Genomic DNA, 15393 nt, shown 5'->3' with positions numbered 1-15393 from the left:
TATTTAATATAATCTCCTAAAGTATATTTGTGATAAGGACGGTAATTGGTCATATATAGAGTCATATCATCATGTAGCCAAGGGGTGTGATCTAGTTTGAAGATTAGGCAGATTTTCCTTGAGGAAGTGATAATAGAGATGGAATCTGAATAACAATATGAAATGGGAGAGGAAGAGTATTCCAGGCAGTTAACAGAATGTGTTGAGGGTTTGTGTTCAGAAGATACTCAGACATCGTGTTTTTCATCTCTAGAGGGTTGAGTCTTTTTTAAAATATCTTCCATGTCTCTACATGCTCAATGCTTCATGAACATGTGGCATATAATTATACTAGCTATTTGATGTTCTTGTCTACTAAAATCCGTATAATTTCTGGGTCTGTTTCTATTGATTTTTCTTCTTGTTAAGGGGGTATTTTTCTGCTTTTTGGATGTCTAGTCTTATTTTTAAATTTTTGAAGATTTTTTTATTTATTTGACAGAGAGAGAGCACAAGCAGAGGGAGCTGCAGGCAGAGGGAAAGGGAGCCCCACTGAGCAGAGAGCCCCATGTGGGTCTCAATCCCAGGACCCTGGGATCATGACCTGAGCTGAAGGCAGATGCTTAACTGACTGAGCCACCCAGGCGCCCCTGGATGTCTGATAAGTCTTGATTGTATGCAGAGAATGTAAATTTTTATCTTGTTGGGTGCTAGGTATTTTTGTATTTCTATATATTCTTGAATTTCATTCTAGGAGGTTTACTTGTAAAGAGTGTATAGCTTTACTTTCATTTTAAGTTTGTTAGGTGGAATCAGAACAGTCTTTAGGGATAATTAGTAAGGTAGTAATCTTTTGAAAATTCGATCCAATTGTCCTTGCATGATGAGATTTTCTGTTATCCCTGGTGGGCGCTCGAGCTATTCCCAGCTTTGGGTGAACCCCAGGGCTTGTGTCCTCTGTGTCTTCTCAGTGTTTCTCTCTCTAGTTACTGGTAGTTTCATCACATGCAAGTGCTGATCAGTACTCAGCCGAGGACTCAAGGATGAACCCCTGTAGATCTCTGGAGCTCCTTCTCTGTGTCAGTCATTCCTCTCCAGTACTCTCTCCTGTGAGCTACAGCTGCCTTGGCCGCTGGGAGCCCTCAGCTCCATTTCTTCCATTCGGGGACATCAATAAATTTCTGGGCTCTTTCTCCTGTGCTGCATCCTGGGAAGTCTCCAGGCAGTAAGCTAGGACAAATATAGGGTTCACCTTGCTTGTTTCCCCTCCTTCAGGGATGAGAAGTCCTGTGTTGCTGGTTGCCCAATGTCTGTAAACCATTGTTTCGTATCTTGTCCATTTTTGTGGTTGTTTCAGGTGGGAAAGTAAATCTGGTCTGAGTTATTGTTATTTTTTTAAAAAGATTTTTTATTTATTTATTTGTCAGAGACAGAGCACAAGCAGGGGAAGAGGCAGAGGGAGAAACAGGCTCCCCGCTGAGCAAGGAGCCCAGTGCCAGGGCTCGACCCCAGGACCCCGGGATCATAATCTGAGCTGAAGGCAGATGCTTAACCAACTGAGCCACCCAGACATCCCTGGTCCATGTTATTCTTTATTCCATTTTGGCAGGTAGTGGAAGCTTGAAAGTCCATGACAAAATGTCTGTGTGGCCAGAATTATATGCTGCCAGATGACAGCAGAGGAGTAGACTGGGAACGGGTAATATATTGATCTAAAATATTAATAAACCTTTCTCTTTTTGCCCTTTCATGTACACAATATGTACATATTAGCTTTGGGCACCGATCTACCTGGGGGTGGGATGTGACGTGCTAGGGACAAAGAACCATCCATATGCTATGTTAAGAGTACAAGACAATGCTAAGTGAGCTGGGAGGCCTGAAGAATCTAGCATGGAGTAAAGAGGATACAGTGTATGGGGACCGAGTATGTTTGAGTCTAGCAAAAAACCTGTCCAGGAGGTTGATGAGATCAGTAGCACTTCATTTCCAATGCTGGGCACTGGGGGGAAGGGGGGCAGGGGGGAGGATCCCAGAATAGCCACTTCATGGCCCAGACCAGCCAGGATCCAAAGAATGTCCTGAGAAATCTCCAAAGAAACTCCTGAGGAGTTTCAAATAACCTTTGCCTCCCACTACCTTTGACCCCCCAGTATATCATGGATCACCTCTACTTCCCCATAAACTTGATTGTTGCCTAGGAGGAAGGTGAAGAGAGGAAATAGAACTTAGGTTGTTTTTTTTTTTAAACTTCTTTTTTTTTTTTTTTTAAGATTTTATTTATTTATTTAACAGAGAGAGAGAGAGAGCACAAGCAGGGGGAGCAGGAGAAGGAGAAGCAGGCTCCCCGCTGAGCAGGGAGCTCGATGCAGGGCTCCATTCCAGGACCCTGGGATCATGACCTGAGCTGAAGGCAGACACTTAACCAACTGAGCCACCCAGGCGCCCTAAGTTTAGCATTTAGTCAACTCATCTAAACAATCTGAAACTGTGTAAGTGGGCATGAACCAAAATTTGACCTCATCTGACTTTGTAGATTCCTTTCCTTTAGCTACCCTTCAGGATGAGAGCTTTTGAGTAATGCAGATCAGTTAATAGGAAACAAAGTGGCTTTTTCTTTTCATATTTAAAAATATATCTACATGTAGTGTGAGTAAATCTGCAATCTCACTACAAGGTTAAGAATCTCTGGCTTGGAGAGCCTGGTCTCAGTTGGTTAAACGTCTGCCTTCGGCTCAGGTCATGATCCCAGGGTCTTGGGATCGAGCCCTGAGTCAGGCTCCTGACTCAGCGGGAAGCCTGCTTCTCCTTCTGCTGCTCCTCGTGCTTGTTTTTGCTCTCTCTCTCAAATTAATAAATAAAATCTTAAAAAAAAAAAAAAGAAACTCTGGCTTAACAATGGGAAGCCAATTAAATCTTTTAAAAGCACACTTGGTGGGAGGGACAGTGTTCTGTGTTTCAAAAGTTTACTTCCATGAAGGTGAGTGACTGGAAGCTTAGAGGCCTTTCAGAGACTTTTAGAACTAACTGCACAAATTAATTGAAAAAAATTAGATTTAAAAAAATAAAGATTTTAAGAATAATTCTAGTAGTATATTGATATCTAAAGATTTTACCACTATTCCAAGGTGCCTAGATGACTACACTAATAAAAAAAATGCTAGAAGAAAGGCAAACCTAATTTTTCATAAATGTTTAGCCATTTTGACACCAAACCACTATTGAAAAAAAGTCTTCATCTTTTCTCAGTGAAAGAAAAATCTATTCCAAGAAATTGTAAAAGATTATCATAATAAAATTTTTTTCTTTTTCAAGTGTTTATTTAAATTCCATTTACTTAACATACAGTGTAATATTAGTTTCAGTTGTAGAATTTAGTGATATTATGTTAATAATAAATATCTTTAACACTTGTAAAAGGGAACATTGTCCAAGGCCATGTGTTCTTAAGGAAGTAAAAATGGATCTATGCCAAGGGGCGCCTGGGTGGCTCAGTTGGTTAAGCGTCCAACTCTTGGTTTCTGCTCAGGTCATGATCTCAGGGTCGTTAGATAGAACCCAGCATTGGGCTTCATGCTCAGCACAGAGTCTGCTTGAGACTCTCTCCCTCTCCCTCTGCCCCTCTGCCCTGCACTCTCTACAGCAAATAAATGAGTCTTTAAAATAATTAGCTACATAAAAAAAAAAAATCACTCATTTAAAAAAAAGAATAATTCTATACCAAGGGATATATCACCATTCTTTCTCAGGCCTGTGGTTCCAACCTTATCTCATGTGTCCAATCCCTTTGGTAACAGCTGAAACAATTTGTGAAATTCTTTTGATTCACCTTTTTGGGATGGTTGATAACTTGCATTGATAAGGAGGTTTGGTCCTTGAATTAATTAGTAGCTAGCTCTTTGATATGATTAATTTCTCCTAGTCCTTCCTTAGCTGGCTCTATCTTGTATTACTTGTGCAAAAGGCTGACATAAAATGTTCTTGTAATTTTGCTTTTGGTTACCAATAATAATTTTTTCATGTATTCAATGCAGACAGAAAATTGAGGTTTCACATTTTTGAAGTGTTTTTCTGTCTTTAAAAACCATAACTTGGTTTCTGCTTAAATCTGTCATTTCACATTTTAATTTAAGTGGATTTAAATCCAGTGTATTTCTTTCCTTTTCTTTCTTTGTTTTATTACATAGATAATATATAATTGTTGTGAGAAGATTGAAAGATGCAGATTAGGAAAAGTTCAAAGAAAAGTCATTTGTAATTACAACAGCATAAAGGTAATCACTGTTACCATCATCTGTAACATATCTTTTGACTTCATATTCTTGCTCTTTTTAAATATAAAAAGAGATTACAATACATAGATGTGTGTGTGTGTGTATATAGCTTTGATACCGACTTCTTTCACTTAATAGTATGTTGTGAATAGATCTCCAAGCTAGTACATATTATTTTCAAACATAATCGTAAATGGATGCCTAATATTCCATTATATGGATGTGCCATACTATTTTTCAAAGGTTGCAAACACAGCCACACGGTTGTACAAACAGGGTCACTATCACAGCTAAATATTTGCACGTATTGTGAACTCTTTCCTTCAGATTAATTGGGAAATTTGTAATAGATTCAGAAGGCTTAACAGAATTGGCTCATTGCCATGTTCCTGATCATGGAAAAGAGTAAACTACACAAGTTACTTCCCCACCTCCAGCATAGAAACGCTATGACGTAATAACACTACCTCAAGACAACAGCGAGAGCCCGAATGCATCTGCAAACTCCCAGCTGTACTAATTAGGTTTGTGTGGCCTCTTGCACCACGCAGTTCAATTCAGAAAATATGACTGCTAGTGAACGAATGACTCATGGAAACATAATATGTTTGAATCCGTTAGGGGGGAAAAAAAGAAACCCCCACTTCTATAACTTTATTGGAAGCAGAGATTATCATTTATAGGACATCTCGTAGGAAAAATAACAGCTTGAATTCCCCTGTATGTTTCAGTGCTTCGTGATGAATTTTCCTGGCTAGGTCCTGACTAGAACAACCAGCGAGAATCCAGTAATCAGCTTGCTCCTAGAGACCTCACAGTAAAATATAAGGCAGATGAGCTAATGACTGACATTGCTGAGAGGGACCGCGTGGAGACCGGGGTTATGTGGTTCCTGTTAAGAGAGAGAAGAAAAAGATTGGAAGGAAGGATTGGCTCCGAGCTGGAAGTGTTCACGCAGAGAATTCTTGGTTATTTCATTTTTTAGAAGCGTGCTTCTTGACTCCTCAGTCGAGCAAACAATTTAGAAAGCGAGCCACTAAGTAATGAGCTTTAGGCAATGCATTCTGAACCCGTCAGAGAGTGTAACTGGTTTGGGAGTAATTGTAAGTGCACAATGGAAAACTAAGACTCACGTGTCCAGATTTGTCTCTGATTGTAAGTTTGAAAGAGAAAATGAGCAGTATCATTTAAAGGCAAGAATTTTTTTATTTCCATATTCCATTGCTAGAAAGCTTCTCTGGTTTCAAAATGTAGTAATGATACTTAAAATAAACCAGAATGGGCGCCTGGGTGGCTCAGTTGGTTAAGTGACTGCCTTCGGCTCAGGTCATGATCCTGGAGTCCCTGGATCGAGTCCCGCATCGGGCTCCCTGCTCGGCAGGGAGTCTGCTTCTCCCTCTGACCCTAACCCCTCTCATATGCTCTCTCTCATTCTCTCTCTCTCAAATAAATAAATAAAATCTTTAAAAAAAAAATAAATAAATAAAATAAACCAGAATGTTGACATTTTAAATTTTCACCTATTTAAAAGATAAATTATGAAAATAACATGTAAATATGTATCTATATTTTAAATATATCAATATATATAATATAGAGAAAATTAATAATATGAAATAAAACATACCAAATGGTATAGAACATGATACAATGAATACTCATGTCCAGCTCATCCAGCTTGGGAAACAGGTGGTTTGTGTTTCCTCCGCAGTTGCATTGTGACATATGTAAGTATTGCTAAAAAGATGTAACAATTTTAGACATCTTTAATTTTTTTTTTTAAAGCCTATTTTTTTTTTAAAGATTTTTATTTATTCATCTGACAGATAGAGAGACAGCGAGAGAGGAAACACAAGCAGGAGTGGGAGAGGGAGAAGCAGGCCTCCCGCCGAGCAGGGAGCCCGATGCGGGGCTCGATCCCAGGACCCTGGGATCATGACCTGAGCCGAAGGCAGACGCTTAACGACTGAGCCACCTAGGCGCCCCCATCTTTAAATTTTATTTGCATGAAATTGTACTGTATTTTCTCTGTAACGTGATACTGTGTTCGTAAGAATCATCCATATTGATACCTGAAGGACTAGGTCATTTGCTTTATTCTTGAATAGAGTCACATACACCAAAATAAAATATATTAGTCCATTCCATTGTCAGACATTTAGCTTGTTTCCAATTCCTTGCTATTATATCTGCTGCTGGTGTAAGCTTTCCTCTCTATGGTTCCTGTGCACAGTTTTGAGCGGGCCTATGAGAGATATTTCTAGGGTGGAATCCCTGAGTTATATAGGGTGCATGCATTTCCAACCCAACTAGATTTTGACAAATTGGACTTAAAATGTTTTTTCCCGGGGCGCCTGGGTGGCTCAGTCGGTTAAGCGTCTGCCTTCGGCTCAGGTCATGATCCCGGGGTCCTGGGATCGAGCCCCGCATTGGGCTCCTTGCTCTGCGGGAAGCCTGCTTCTCCCTCTCCCTCTGCTGTTCCCCCTGCTTGTGTTCCCCCCCCCCCCGTCAAATAAATAAATAAAAACTTAAAAAAATAAAATAAAATAAAATGTTTTTTCCCAGGTATACTTCAACCAGCAGCAGATAAGAGCTCTATAATTCCACATTTTTGATAACACTTGGCATTGTCAGGATTTTCAACAATTGCCATTCTGATCAGTGTGAAATGATACAGTGGTTGTAACCTGTACCTTTATTTCTAGGTTGTGTGTATACAGATATATATTTTTAGGATTGTTTTTTAGAGGGGTGCCGGGGTGACTCGGACAGTTGAGTGACTGACTAGTGATTTCAGCTCAGGTTGTGATGTTATAGGTCAGGAGATCCAGCCCAGTATGGGGCTCTGAGCTCAGCAGGGAGTCTTCTTGAGATTCTCTCCCTCTGCTCTGCCCCGTATGTGCGTGTGTGTGTGTTCTCTCTCTTTCTCTAAAATAAATAAATAAATCTTTAAAAAAAGGACTATTTTTTAAAGCAGTTTTAGCTTCCCAAAAATTTATGCAGATTTCTCATATGTCCCCTACCCACATACATGTGTAGGCTCCCCCATTGTCAATATCATCTCCCAGAGGGGTGCATTCGTTATGACTGCTGACGCGTCATAATCACCCAAAGTCCATAGTTACATTAGAATTTACTCCTGATGCCATACATTCTATGGGTTTGGACAAATGTCTAATGACATGCAACCATCATTATAGTATCATACAGAGTATTTCCACTGCCCTAAAAAATCTTTTGCCTATTCAGAACCCAAACCCTAGAAACCACTGATCGTTTTACTATCTCTCCACTGATTTACCTTTTCTAGATTGTCATATAGTTGGAATCATATAGTGGGTAGCCTTTTCAGATTAGCTTTTTTCCCTTAGTAATATGCCTTTAAGGTTCTTTCAAGTCAGTTCATGGTTTGATAGCTCAAATCTTGTAGTGCTCAATAACATTCCATTATCTGTGTGTACCACACTTTATTTATTCATTCACCTACTGAAGGGCATCTTGGTTACTTCCAAATTTTAGCAACTATGAATAAATCTAAGCATCTGTGCAGGTTTTTGCGTGGACACAAATTTACAGCTCCTTTGGATAAATACCAAAAAGCATGATTGCTAAATAGCACACTAACAGTATGTTTAGTTGAATAATTTTTTCATATGTTTATTGGTCAGTTGGGCTTCAGGTTTCTAGTTTGTGAATTGCATGCAAAAATCTTTTGCATATTTTTCCATTAAATTATTTCTTTTTGCTTATTAATTTCTTCATATATCAGCATACTAAACTTTTACTGTTCACAAATATCTTCCCCCAGGCTTTGGCTTTTCTTTTAATTTTGTAATGGATAATTCTGGAAATGAATCTTTTTAATGTATCATTTTTTAACTGACTGCTTTCTTTGTTTAAGGAATTCTTCTTGATGTGGAGGTTTCAAAGACAATCTATATTTTCTTCAAAAAGTCTCTAAGATTTGCTTCTTATGGAATATCATGTATCTTTACATGGCATTTTACCCTCCCAAAGCATTTTATCTTAGTATCTGTTTTGTTTGACATTAATATGACTATTTTAGCTTTTTCTGTTAGTACATTTTTTTCTATGTGTGTCATGCATACCTTCTTCTATGCCTTTGCTTTAGCTGTGTATCTTTTTCTATGCTTTACTTTTAATTTCTCTGATTCTTTTTGTTTACATGTATCTTTTAGAAACAGCATGTAGTTGGCTTTTTAAAAAAGTTCCAGCCTGAAAATCTTTGTCCTTTAACTGGCAGATTTAGTCCATTGATTATTATTATGATGACGCATATATATTGAATTTTCTTCTTTAAATGTGTACTTTAAAAATATGCCTTTTTTTCTTCTTTCCTTACTGCTCATGGAATAGTGAGCTTTTTAAGTTCAATTTCCCTGGTTAGAAGATATATACTTTATTTTAGCTCTTCAGTGGTTACCTTTAAAATTTCAACACAGAGGGGCGCCTGGGTGGCTCAGTCGTTAAGCATCTGCCTTTGGCTCAGGTCATGATCCCAGGGTCCTGGGATCGAGCCCTGCATCGGGCTTCCTGCTCAGCCAGGAGACTGCTTCTCCCTCTCCCGCTCCTGCTCCCACTGCTTGTGTTCCCTCTCTAGCTGTCTCTCTCTGTGTCAAATAAATAAATAAAATCTTAAAAAAAAAAAAAAAGAAAGAAAAAAAAGAAATAGTATTTCAACACAGCTAGCTGACCGAACCCAAAGCTAATCCTTAAACAATACTACAAATTTAGAACACTAAGGACCACCAGCCCAATTCATTTATAATTCTAGTTTCCTTTTTCCTCCTGGTTTTGGTTCCTGGTGATTTCTCTTACTTTCTTCATAGTTTAGGTCTGTATTTTAAAGAATGTTTATTAATATTTTTTTCTGCATTTCTAGGTATTTTTAGCATTCATCCCCCCCCCCCCCCCCCCACCATGGGTTAAGTACAATATGTCAGAGACAAAGTCAAGTTTGACTTTCAGGTCCCCGTTGCCCAGCAATGGCCATCCTTTTCATAAGGGCTGACAGTTCTTTGCAGGGTGGGAGAAGAGCATGAAGCAGTAAGCTTCAGAGGAATAGGGTTGCCCAAAGGGACGAGAGAAGCCCAGAGCAGTGCCTGGGACAATGCTGACGGTATTTCTACTTCACAGTTCTACTTAACCTGACCTTGCCCACAGTTTTAATCAAGTGATATCTATTTTTCCTAAGGATTTGCTGTGCCTTTGTCAGAAGCAAACCCACTACTGACTTAGAAAATAATGGGTTATTTTTTCCTTTGGAGTTCAGAGTTTTCCCCAGGGAGAGTGAGGGAGGAAAAGTTTATCTTCTGTGACTGCTGGAAAACTCTCTGTTCCTTCACAGCAAGGAAAAGTTTTATGATACTTCAAAAGTAAAGTCCTTGGGCCGCTGCTGGGGACCAGCACAGTAGTTGCTATGAGAGCAAAATTACAATAGATGCGTTGCTCAGAAAATCTAGCAAGTTGAGTCTCCTGGAGCTAAGTCTTTACCCTTTCTGTGTTTTAGCTCAGGGAATGATTGCAGGGGGAGTCTTATTAGAACTGTCATAAAGGTTTGCCTACCTTGAAATGAGTTAAATCTGCCAAAGCTACCCCCTACTTGCATAAAGATGCAATTTCAGGTAATAGTCACTGGCTAGTGATATTCCTTTATTTGATGTCTTACCACCTGCTCTGTGTTCTTTCCTCTTAGAGTGTTATTTTGGTGCTTAGGATAGATATGGGAAGTGTGTGCTAAGTAATTAGTTTAGAATTGGTCCTGAATCCCCTGGGGTCTTTCCTAGCCGAGTCTTCCTTCTTAGGACGTGGGCTTTGGGAATTCATGAGAGATTCATAAGGAGTAGGAGACACTGAGGAAAAAAAATGCATAGAGCACTGGAGGAATCCTGAGGATCTAGGGGTTGGGACTCTTGGGACCAGAGAAGGAGAGGAGAAATAGAGATACCTGGAGCAGTCAGCCTCCTCAATTGATATTGGCATGACTGAAGGAAGGTGTAGCCTGCCTTCTACATAGATTTTGAGCAACTTAAAGAGTGGAATGATGCCTTATTCACCTCTGTATCTGCAGTAAGTATAGATGTCTGACCAAATAGGTGTTCAATCAGATCTGAACTGGAAGAAACATTTATAGCTCACACTGAGAAGGTCAAAGAAATTAGAAAGTAGACAGATTTTACTTTCATTTTTTCCACTTGTGACGACCGCTGGTAAAATAAATAAATAAATAAAATAGCAGTCTGTACTCTAACAGTCTCAGAATTTTTTGACATTGCTATTTTGCATTCTACGTAAAAGTTTTTTACGTTAAAAATGTATTTACAAATGATTAACCCATTTGAGAACTTGTAAGTACTAATATGTTAAATTTAGCATTGCTATATCTCTACTTACATTTTTCTCTCACCTCCCACACACTGCATACGATTAGGATTTACTAAAGCAGTGACTTTTTTGGGGAAGAGGGGTTGGTTAGAGCCAGAAAATGCACACCCAGGATGACTCTTTAGAACGCTCCCTCTGAAAGAGCCAGCTACATGTGTTTAATTGTCCCAGCACATCATCAAACTCCAATGTTAGAGTGGGATTTATCCACCAAATCTCTGACGTTCAGGCCTAGGGAGTGACTTCTTGACTTTACTATCTGTCAACCCAGAAAGTAAGTATCAGGGCCTCATCCGAGTGGTGATGCATACTTCAAACACAGAGGGGCTTAGAATGATTTGGAATTGCTGAAGCACGAATTAGAGATAGGTGGGTTATAGCACAGAGAATAATTACCAAATATTTTTCAAAACGTCCCTGTTTTTGAAAGCCCTAGGAGCTAGGAATTGTTTTTATATTTTAAAATGGTTAAAAAATCAAATGAAGAATATTGCATGACATATGAAAATTATTTAAAAGTCAAGTTTCAGGTTCGTAAATAAAGTTTTATTGGAACACTACCACACTCATTCATTCACTTAGTATCAATGATTGCTTTCACACTACATCGGCAGAGTTCAGTCATTTTGATAGAGATGATATGGCCTGCAAAGCCTAGAATATTTACTTTCTGGCTCTTTACAGAAAAAAAAAAAAAAAGGATGCTCCCAGATTTACACCATTGTCAGAGAGAATCCTGTGCCAGGGATCACCATGGGTCAGAGACAGGTGGGCTAACTTTTGTTCTTTTTTTTGTATGTCAATGCATATAAGATGGTCTTCCCTCTGGTCTCTATATAGCCAGGGGCATAGCTTGAGTAACCATCTATAATATTTTCTGATTTTTTAAAAAGATTTTAAAGAGAGAATGAGCAGTGGAGGGGGGAGAGGGAGAGAGAGAGAAGCAGACTTTCCCCTGAGCAGGAAGCCTGATGCGGGGCTTGATCCCAGGACCCTGGGATCATGACCTGAACCGAAGGCAGACGCTTAACCGACTGAGCCACCCAGGTGCTCCTTTTCTGATACTTTAGATGAGAAGTCACAGGAAGATCCCAAAAGCAGTCCAGTTTGTATATATATGAACCCGTGTACATAGACAGAGTGAAGAATGAAGAAGCCCGTTTCCTGCAGGGTCCAACAGAGTCATCATAAAATTCTAACTTGACTGTTGCCCTGTAAAGGATACTAGCTCTGTGGCTTTCTAGTTGGTCTCTCTCTCTCTTTCTTTTTTTTTTTCTTTTTTAGTTCTTATGTTCTTTAAACAGCCAGGCCATATTTTGGAATGTTCAAAAGCCATGTAGATAATAGTTTTGTTTTGTTTGTTTCCACAATTGAGGATGGAATTTGCATGCCTTTAAGATCACTTAAAGGGGTTTCATTGGGTTACTGGGACATTCAAAGTTAAAATATAGTGCTGGCACCGTGCCATACACTGTTCCTCTGGAGTTACATGCTGGGCCACTGAAATTCTACCTTCCTATTCCCAGGGCTCTGTGAAACCGAGAACGCTCACTTCTGCAGCACAGCACCAGAGACGATGATTAATATTCTGTGATTAACATGCCGCTGGTCTGAGAGGAAGGGGGACAAAGTTCAGTCCCATTTCTGCCTGCAACTAATTTTGCAGCTTGAAACTCCTCATTTAAATTTTATTGGCTTCAATTTTTAAAAATTACCAACCAATGTAGTTTGACTAGATGACCTTGACAACTCCAAAGCATGATGCTCTTGTTTTAACTTATTTTTTTAAGATTTATTTATTTGTCAGAGAGAGAGAGAGAGAGTGGCAGGCAGAAGGAGAAGCAGGCTCTGGGCTGAGCAGGGAGCCTAATGCGGGGCTCAATCCCAGAACCCTGGGATCATGACCTGAGCTGAAGGCAGACGCTCAACAACTGAGCCACCCAGGCACCCCTGAAAGGTAACATGTTTTAAACCAAATCACGCAGAGGATGATTCATTATATCCAACCAAACTATATATATAGGTATATCTTTTTACTCCTTCTTTATATAAATACTTACTCTAGGCAAGTGGCACTTAGCCATTTCACATTTATAACATTGCCTCTCCACTCAAACCCCCAAATAATTTGCTCCTTTTTGATGAAATGGTTGTGCTTTTATTAATATTCATTAGGTCACTTTGATAATTCGCTGTGAAGATATGAAATATTGTTAGTGTGCCCTCACTTGCCAATCGAGACAAGTGTGAATGAATAGAATCAACATTTTGTTTTGGAAAGAAGACTGATTGAAGATCTAATGCAGGACTCACCAACAATGAATAGAATAAGTCACCAATCCGTGCCTTCGTACCCTCGTCTACAATGAGAGCAGTGGACACAATTTAGCTTTGCCATCTCTAAAATTTTATGATTACACTAAACCCAGAGAGAAATGAAATAATGCTTGTGATGAATTATTGCAAGGAGATTCTCCTGTCCAGAATCTCAAGTACCACGAGGATGGAGCTATCCATGACTATCAGCTGACTGATAGCACATTATTGCCATGTGTGGTAAGCAAAAGACTACTAACTTATTTCACTTCTTGGAACTAGCATTTACAGTAGTTGTCAAGGACGAAGAATCAAAGAAATCATGGTCCCTGTTCCTAAGGAAGTGTAGAGATGTTTGCAGATGAATATGTAGACTGAATTCAACTACTATGTAGGAGTAAATAAAAAGTAGGTATTCAAACAAAAGGATTCAGAGATTTAAACTATTTGATGATTGTATTAGTTTCTTTTTGCTGTTGTAACAAATTGCCACAAACACCGTGGTTTAAAACATCGCTGATTTATTATCTTATTGTTCCAAAGATTGGAGTTAAAATGGGTCTGTAAAATCAAAGGGTTGGTAGGGCTGTGTTCCTTTTCTGGAGACTTTACGAGAGACTTCATTTTCTTGCCCTTTCCACCTGCATTCCTTGGCTCGTGGTCCTCTTCCACCTTCAAAGCCAGCAATAGCCAGTGGAGTTTGTCTTGTATTGTATCACTCCAACATTCAAATTCTGACTCCCTCATCCACTCATAAGGACCATTATGATCATCTTGGGCCTGACCAGATAATGTGGAATAGTCTCCCATCTCAAAGTCAACCTATTAGCAATCTTAATTCCATCTTCAAGTTTAATTACCCCTTGCCATGTAAATAATATATCACGGGATCCGGGGATTAGTATATAGACATCTTTGGATTAGTATATGGACATTATTCTGCCTATCACACTGATAGAATGGTAAGTATTGGCTTTCTATTTAGCTCTAATGAGCAATTCCAGTTAATCTTACTCATGCTATGCTTAAGAACATGCATTCTGTTCCGTAACTTTGAAGTTCTTCACAAGTCTTATATGGGTCTTTGAGTTCATTCAAGACACAGAGGAGGACTGGGTTAGAACATCTCTGGCTTTGTTCCTATGGGAGCTGTGAACACATATCCCTTTGCCCATGCTTAATCTTGGTTCATTCTGATCATGTGTTGTTTCAGTTTGTGTATCTCCAAGGAAATGATGTTTTATTAGTACCATCTGTTTCTTATGGCCCATGAATCATCAATTGGCTCCCAGGACCCTAAGGACTTAGATACTTTAATATTAATTCATAGGTCTTTCATGGTATCATTACAAAGAACACTGAAATGTCTTTTTTTTTTAAACCAAGACAGAGCTGCATTTAAAACTCATTAATGCCCTTCAGTATTAAATATTATTCTTGCTTCCAAATATGATGATGTGGAGAAATGATGACAAGTAATTATTCTATATTGCTATAGGAAGGTGACTCGACTCCTTATCAGAAAATTTCTAAATTATTCTTCCAGATTCTTACTTTCAAAATCAAACCCAATATTTTAGAACTAATAGGAACTGAGGTTAAAGAATACAGGCATAGTAGGTGGTGCAGGCCTCACCACATCATCCTAAAGAAAGAAAATAAAATTGAATTGTTAGGGTGCTGGATATGAGATGACTCAGTTTTTTTCAAATAAGAAAAGAACATGGTCTCTAGATGTTTCCTTTAGCCATGACAATGCTGCAACCAGAATCCAAGAATGCTGATTCCTTGATTCTTTTATAGCTTTTTTTAAGGTAGGTTTGCAGAGTAGCTTCCACCCTAAAGCCTTATGATTGAAGACACATAGTAGAAACCCATCTAAATGTTTCTTTTGAAAATAACATTTCATACCTTTTAAATTGTAAACATATCAAAACAATATAGAATTTAAAGAATTAAAATCATCCACAACTTCCTTGCCAGTTTATGGTTACAGTTTTTGTTATATTTCTCTCTATTTGGTAATGATCTCTTCTTGGATGATATGAAAGGAATCAGCATTTCTTAGCAACCTGTTTTTTTGTTTCCATCCTTCATAATTCAACCAGCCCTATTTTACCAATTTACTTACAAATCTTTTATGTAGTTCTGCAGAGTCTAAAAGAAAAATAAACAAAAAACCCCAATAATAAAGTAAAAAAATAATAACATAATAAATCAGATTTGCCCTTATGGAAGTTCAGAAACAGAATTTATGCAGGCATCATCTCTCCACTATTCCTACCTCTAGGGTTACTAAATGGCCTTGTTATGAAAGAAGGAAGAAAGAAAGAAAGAAGAAAGAGAAGAAAGAAAAAAAGAAAGAAAGAAAGAAAGAAAGAAAGAAAGAAAGAAAGAAAGAAAGAAAGAAAGAAAGAAA

Source organism: Mirounga leonina, unplaced genomic scaffold (assembly GCF_011800145.1).
Source record: "Mirounga leonina isolate KUSES-001 unplaced genomic scaffold, KU_Mleo_1.0 Mir_176, whole genome shotgun sequence".
NCBI classification, from domain to species: Eukaryota; Metazoa; Chordata; class Mammalia; order Carnivora; family Phocidae; genus Mirounga; species Mirounga leonina.
This window is presented reverse-complemented; position numbering follows the sequence as displayed.